The sequence below is a fragment of the Panicum virgatum genome, chromosome 4N (genome assembly GCF_016808335.1).
Source record: "Panicum virgatum strain AP13 chromosome 4N, P.virgatum_v5, whole genome shotgun sequence".
In the NCBI taxonomy this organism is placed as follows: domain Eukaryota; kingdom Viridiplantae; phylum Streptophyta; class Magnoliopsida; order Poales; family Poaceae; genus Panicum; species Panicum virgatum.
The window spans coordinates 13,606,105-13,614,356 of record NC_053148.1 but is presented as its reverse complement, the minus strand read 5'-3'; the positions used below and the strand labels follow the sequence as shown (position 1 = coordinate 13,614,356).

General features: G+C 44.9%; 1 pseudogene; it reads left to right on the top strand.

Annotated features, from left to right (window-relative positions):
- Positions 1–1,334: 1,334 nt before the first annotated feature.
- On the top strand, positions 1,335–3,785 carry LOC120668463 (annotated as a pseudogene).
- Positions 3,786–8,252: the final 4,467 nt, after the last annotated feature.

The window sequence follows — 8,252 nt, the reverse complement described above, 5'->3', positions numbered from 1 at the left end:
ATTTTTGTGTTCCTTGCACCATCGAGTTCCAGAGCCGTCGATCCTTACCTATAAACCCTACTACTAAGAATATCCCTGAGCAGTCTTGGCGGTAAACATTGACACCATGAGCTCTCTCATCCTCTCTCCATTGAATCTCCTCTTCCTCTCGAGTGGTGGGCAGAGAGAGAAGCGCAGCAGGCTGCAGGCATGGTGGTCGGAGGGAGGGGGGGGGGGGGGGGGGGGGGGGGGGGGTTGCACCGTTGCAGGCGGGGTGGCGAGCGCGAGAGCCAGCGGCACGGCACAGCGGCCACCTCCGATGGGCAGGCGTGAGCAGCGCGACAGCCAAAATGCTTGTGCGCACACGGCACACCGGATTCCTCGCCATCGTAGGTGAGTCGAAGCTGCGCGTACAACAGCTTCCTCGACGTGGATTTGCCGTCGTCTCACGAGAAGACAGCACCACCCGTTTTCACGTTTAATTACCTCAATAAATGGGATAAACTGTATATAAACAACTTCTTAATTACCGCTTTACATGCTCTAAGTGATCCATGAAGTTCACTTCATGTTGTCCAAGTGAAAATGGTGGACGAAACATTTATCCACATACTTATCTTTAGTTCAACATGGATAAAACTGTTTAATTCGGCAGCGATTAAAATTTCAATTCAGCGTGTGTCACCTCCGGTGGAATCTTCGAGTTCCACCAATATTACCACCCAAGGCAGATCCCCGCTGAACTGAACTCAATGCGTTGCTTTCACTTTGGTCACGTTCAGACATTTAGAAATCAGATCAGTCACCTACGACGAATTAACCTGCGTTGACATCACGGATTGATGGCCAGCCACTTGTGCGTTGTGCCGCAGCCGGCATGGCAGTAGAGTGATGGCCACTCGATGTGGATGACGGAACGGGTGACGTCACGCAAACGGCACGGGCACATATGAGAACAAAATCAGGAAGAAACGGGTGGATGGAACCGTACCAGAATACCAGATTGTCTCCGTGTCTGACTACAGGCACTGCGTCGACGCTGACCCGGTGGCCCTTGGCACCTACTACTTGAGTCGACAACTCGACAAGCACCAATGCTTTTTTTTTCGGAGCACCAAGGATTTCGGGAGTAAGGTATTGTTTAGTTGTAAAATTTAAAATTCCAAAACTATCGGATCGAAAAAAAATCTTACATGCATAGAGTATTAAATTTAAACGAAATAAAAAAATAAATTACATAGTTTTCTTGTAAATTGAGAGACAAATCTAATGAGCCTAATTAGGCTATAATTAGACACTAAATTGCTATAGTATACATGTGCTAATGATAAATTAATTAGTCTTAATAAATTTATCTCGTAGTTTAGAGACGAGTTCTGTAATTAGTTTTGTGATTAGTTTATGTTTAATACTTCAAATATGTAAAGATTCTATTTCAAAAACTTTACGGGCGCAACTAAATAAGGCATAAAGTGATGACCACTCGCCACTCGGGATATATTTTTTTGTTCATTTCTCGATACTTCCCTTAGTTTGGCTGGAATATCTCACCGAAAAGATATTTTTACCTTTCATCTTATGTAGTCTACATAAAATTTCTTGTTATATATATTGAAATATATAGAACATGCGACAATGAAACTGTATAATTTGCCTTGAATTATCCAAAGGACAATATGAAGCTGCACACTGCGTTTGCCAATTTTGACAACTTTAGTTAGATAATTATTCAACGAAGAATAGAATCTACCATATATCAGGAGTATTTTGGTCCAACATACCAAATATCTGACATACTGAGAATGAATTTGACAGAAGTTCCTAATGGATATAAGTGAAGTGTCAAGCAACGAATGGAAGTTAAATCTCAATATCAAATAAAAAAGATAAACTTTATAGTGTCATGAGGAAATGAATTTTTATTCAGTGCCATATATGGAATTTCCTTAAACTTTTGCTTGTAATCTATATGAACAACACGGTGACCCCACCCGCAAAAAAAAAACAACAACACGGTGACCTAATCCTTATGCATTTGCACAATGGGTATTTCTATGATCCACCACTGGGCTTTTACGGGAACACGGACAGTACTCGTGCTACCACTGCCAGGGGTGCACGCGCGGCGGCAGCGTCACCCCTTACCGGCGCTCGAGTCAAGCAGCGCCCCACCGCATCGTGGCTGCTTTTGTTGGTCAAGTGGATGGCGCAAATGGTGACGACGGCCGACGACGAGTCAAAAAGGAAATGGTAGGAACTAGGAAGATGCCTTTCGCGCCCACTCCAAAAACGTATATATATTTTCCCGTTGCCCCGAAGCGGAAGCACGAGAGCTTTACTGCAAGAAACAGAGCAACGCAATCCAGCCAGCAAGTGCCTGCAAAATGGGGCGCCGGGAAGTGATCCCGCTGATGGCCCCGTTCAAGATGGGGCCGTTCGAGCTCTCCCACCGCGTGGCGCTCGCGCCCATGACCCGGTGCCGGGCTGACGGCTACGTGCCGCGGCCGCACGCCGCCGTGTACTACTCGCAGCGCGCCACCCGGGGCGGCCTGCTCATCGCGGAGGGCACGGGCGTGTCCGCCACCGCGCAGGGCTTCCCGGGGTCCCCCGGCATCTGGACGCCGGAGCAGGTCGCGGCGTGGAGGCCCGTCGTCGACGCCGTCCACCGCAAGGGCGCGCTCTTCTTCTGCCAGATCGCGCACGTCGGCAGGGTCTCCACCAACGGTACGTGAGCTCAAGTTTACTATCGATCAGTTCGGTAGGTTCATTGATCGATCGATCTCGTTGCTAATTCTGGACGAACGAATCGGCAGATTTTCAGCCAGGCGGTCAGGCGCCGATCTCGAGCACGGACAAGCAGGTCTCCCCCGACCCCGAGTCCGCCACGGTGTACTCCAAGCCGCGGCGGCTGCGGGCGGACGAGATCTCGGGGGTCGTCGACGACTTCCGGCGCGCCGCGCGGAACGCAGTCGAGGCCGGGTTCGACGGCGTCGAGATCCACGGCGCGCACGGGTTCCTCTTCGAGCAGTTCATGAAGGACGGCGCCAACGACCGCGCCGACGAGTAGGGCGGCAGCCTGGAGAACCGGTGCCGCTTCACGGTGGAGGTCGTCGACGCCGTCGTCGGCGAGGTGGGCGCGCACCGCGTGGGCATCAGGCTGTCGCCCTTCGCGGACTACATGGACTGTGTGGATTCCGACCCGGTGGCGCTTGGGCACTACATGGTTCAGCAGCTCAACAGGCACGAGGGCTTCCTTTACTGTCACATGGTGGAGCCCCGGATGGCCATTGTCGACGGCAGCAGGCAGATCCCTCACAGGCTCTTGCCGTTCCGTGAGGCGTTCAATGGCACGTTCATAGCTGCCGGCGGGTATGATCGGGAGGAAGGCAACAAGGTTGTGGAGGAAGGCTATACCGATCTCATTGCATACGGGAGGCTCTTCTTGGCTAACCCGGACCTTGCCAGGAGGTTCGAGCTGAATGCGCCATTGAACAAATATGACCGCTCCACCTTCTATACGCACGACCCAGTTATTGGCTATACGGATTACCCTTTTCTTGATGATGAAGATGACAACAGCAGCAAGTCAACTACTCAGAAGCTTAACATGTAGTTCATGGATTCGATGAAAACTGATAACGTGCATGATTCATGCAACTTGATTTCATCAGTGATCTGTGATCTCCATCATTCTTCATTGACTTTTGTGGGCTTGTGGTAGAGACAGAACATCTTGTTTCATTCTGTACTCGTGTGAGGTGAATCTCCTGAGATTATTAAGAAAATTTCTATCCTTTTCTTGAAAATGAAAGCAACAATGATGAGTCAACTACAGAAGCGCAATCACGTTGGTCGTCAAGTTTGAGCAGGATTCTGAAGGGCCAGATAGTTAAAGCCAGCAGGATAGTAAAATGCATGCAACAAGTTCTTCATTACTTTTCTTCATTCTTCATGGATTTTGTGGCAGAGGCGGTGATACATATATGTTGTTGTTTCATCTTTAGTAGTTTCCTTTTGGTTTATCCATTAACATAGTACTACGTTTTGGCCATCCATTGAATATACTATCGGTTCAACTTTTTATAATTCACGCATCAATGAAAGGTGAAGAGAATATTAATTTGATCAATGAAAGGTGAAGTGAGTACTATTTTGACAAAGTACTCAAAGAATGTAATAATGTGCTTGCTACTCTGGAAAGGAAGCTCCGCACCATCCTACGGAAACACATTCTAAAGCTCATTACAATATAAGAAATACTGAAGGAACAGAAATACTATGAGGTGGGTGGAATTTGGGGATAAGGGAGCGAGCAAAGTTCTTCCATGCAGCAGCTTCAAAGGACTGATTAAGCAGTGGTTGTCTTATTTGACGATGTCCTTAAGCCCGTTGGGGCAAACTATCCCCATATCCAATTGGTCTCTGGCCCTGTGGCAGCTGATTCACACTCACATTCTTGTTCTCCTTTCCCATCCAGAACTGCATGACCAAGATAGTGATTGAAATATGGGGGTCACTTGACCTTCATCTTCATATTATCATATACTCCTTCCATCCCGAGATATAAGGCATTGGAGGGTTCAAAATTTGTACCAAAATATAAGGCATTCTGAAGTACTTTGAAAAAAGACATGCTAGTCTCCTTGATTTTAATGCTAGTTTTGTAAAAAAATTAATTGTGCTGGGGCGGAGAGTAACAAAGGCATGCTAATCTCCTTGGTTTTGGTGCGGGCACTGAAAACTAAGCAAATAATTAACTGACCAATGCATTAATGAGGGGTACATTTGTCTTTTTTTTACCTCCATAATCTGCCTCCAAAAATCTAGAATGCTCTACATTTAAGGACAATGGAGTAGAGTATATGCTAAACAGCTGTGGATCCAACGGAGAGCAATCCGAACTCAATTAAAAAAAAGGAATAGGGGTCGGGGGGAGAAAATAGGGAAAGAGGCCGGCCTCACCTTCTTGTCATTGCCATCAGCGCCCCCTCCTTTGTATGTGAACGAAGCGGCACCCCAGTCATGAGTCAGAACGGTGACGCGATGGCGAATGTGTGGAGGGTGGGAGGAGTTGAAGCGGGCGGTTCAGAGAGAGATCTAGTAAGGGAGGTGATGGCGTCAACGGCCTTCCTCCACGAGCACCGCTCCCTCCACCTTCTGTGGCCGCACCGCACGGCTCGTTGAAGGCTGCATTGACCTGCAGACAAGCGGCTTCAACTGAGACGGGCGGAGGAAATGGAAACGGCATGACGTGTGTAATGAACAAAGAAAATAGTTATACTAAAACGCTCCAGATCGAACAACCTGTTAGCACGGTGTATGCAAAATTTACACTATGTCTAGGATGAGGAACTAGAATTTGATATTTACGCCCGTGGATGCTTCACTGATCTCTACAAGAGGTTGCAAAGTTTGCAACTATCATCTACATACGAAATACATTATCTAGAACTAGCATTACAAATGACTTAACATCATTGAAAACCCCCAAAAAACAGACATTTCCAACTGAAAAGTGTGATGTTGACTAGTTAGTCCACAAAACGCAACCACATCAATGCACTTGCAACAAAAATGAAATGATTTTTCTCGCAAAAAAAGAGAAAGGATTCACTGCAGACTGCAGTGTTTATACATACCCATTTTGATTATAATTGCACAGAAGAAACTTCGTTAAGCACATGATACATGATGAAGAGGAATTTTGTATGAAACATACTAATTGTTAAATAAGATTTAAAAAACAAAAGTGACTTGACCATCGTGGCAAAAACAAGTTAATCCATGCAAGCAAGAACCTCCACTTTAGCCGTTATGTCAGATTAAAGGTCCCTACAGTGACTCAAAACATAGAATTTCGCTGCCACTCTATTCCTACCCCACATGGACACACCTATGCTTGTTTCCAGTGACCAGACTCAGAACATGCAGTATTTACTCCTACCCTACACTCTGCTTGTTTTCAGTGGCTATACACATAGTCTGTGATGCATAAGTTACTCCGAGCTTCTTCCAGTTCAGCGTCCACTACTACGATCACGGTCCATTTCGTCTGAAAAAATTATTGTGATTCTTAGTTTCAATAGACACAACATAACTGCTGCATGACATGTATTAACAACACCAAATTTTATTGTTGCTAGCCAAATAGGCTTCGGTTCCGAGCAAATTCTGATCGCACATATAAATAGCAGAACCATGCAACATTCAAAATGAAGTGATAAAAGCTAGAAGCAATTTAAGTTTTGAAGTCAGCCATTCAATGATGACTTATTCATGACAACCATTTACATAAACTGGATACTGTCAGCGGCACCTCTGCATCTATCAACTGAACCATTAGTGTTTGCCTATCCTAAAATACATTACTACAGACCATGATCTATTGTTCTTAAAACCGACCGATACTTAAAAGGAGTGCAGGGCACAAATCAGTGAATAAAATACAAAACACATTGCGTAATATTTAACATTTTAACAATACAGGTAAAAAACAACAACAAAGTTCAGTACCATCAACATAGCATATGCACTCCAAAACAAGTTGATACAAGGACAAAAATATTTTGACAATAGCATATTTTAGGTACTTCATAATTGAACTCCATGAAAATTAAAACATTGCATTTCAGGCTTCCTAATGGATTGGTCACACTGGAAAATTTGAAATGTTTACAGACTGGAGTCAATGTTCACAAACACACAAACATAATGTGTACTGTAGTTGCAAGTACACCATGTTATTTTTGTATCTTATTGGAAAAGAAAAACATGCCGAGCATGCATGGTTTTACCTTTCTTCGAAATGGCCAAACTTTATTCCTCGTATTCTCCTCTTCCCATAAGGAATCTTTCAAATCAACTTCGCTTCTGCTGGTGTTGGCTCGAGGACATCACCCATCTCGTGCAACTCCCGTGGCCAGATGTTTTCCATTTGCAAGTAGTGCCACAGATTATTGTGCAAGAACACGTCTTGTGCCTTGAGAAGAAGAAGAGACATAACAGTCTTGAGCATGCTCACTACATCATCAAGAGAATAGGGCCACATTGACGCAAGTGCATCTTCTGTGCTTCTAATGCTCCTAACATTCTTGGCGTCCTTGTAAAAGCAATATTGTATGGTGTGACGAGGTACAACAATCGCCCTCCTTCCACGTGACTATCTTTAATGCAGAAGCTGCTGGTGAAAGATGAACCGGATGTCATTTTTCAGCTATGTGAAGAAGTTACAAACCTTTTTGGCAAGTTGAGATGGCCATCAGATGAACGACTACTTGTGTACCATACTTCTTTTTTGTCAGCATTTGGAATAAGTTGCATGTTTTAGTGGCTCTACCAAGTTTTCTACAAGGTTATCCCGCATTCAGCAATGTGCAGTCCTGATGGCAAAGAGATGTGCAAGTTGAATCTAGCATTGAAAGCTATGGCATATACTGACTCAAGGATAACAATCGAAGATATCATAAAGATGCATGGTCTGCTATATCACATTGATAATTGTTGACAGAATGCAGGGCAACCTTCTAGAGTATTCTCTACAAGGCAATAAGAAGATATTTTCATGGAGTATTTTAGAATTAGTAATAAATAAATTAGAAACCTTGTAATATTTAGGAATTCTCTAGAAGGGGGGACACATGTCACCACCCTATGATCCGCCTTGGCCTATAAATAGAGGACCCCTCCTTGCCATGCCATCTATCTAAGAGTATGGTAGATGAGAAGGGTGAGTGCTAGGATAGCCATAGAAAGAGGGTGTGTTGTGTACTCTTGTGTAATACTATTGTGTTGTAGTAAATCAAGTACTTTGTAAGTGTTAGTCTCCTAGTTTCTAAGTACTTAGTGTATAAGTTGTGATCTATCGTAGGCTGGCTCTGCCACCCAGGATCTCAAAATGTCTGGGCTTCCTCATAGGAAGGTTTTGCCTCTCGAAAGCCAGCTTCATCTATTGGTAGGCTCTGCCACCTAAAAGTGAGAAAGTAGCTCTGCCGTCGAAAGGACCTTACACACTAAGTAGCTAAGAATTGAAAAAGCTAACCGACTCTAGAGTGTGTTGATGTATCTTAGGTGTAGTTCCTCAACATAGTGGGTATTAGGGCCACCTCGGTTCCCAACAATAACTCTCCACAGTCTAAGCTTTCTGAAATGTCTCACAGCCCCTCAGGGGGATCAAGGGAGCAAAAACATTATGAGGTGCTCTGGTCACGTGGAAGGACGGCGATTGCTGTACCTCGGCACACCATACAACATTGCTTTGATAAGGACGCCAAGAA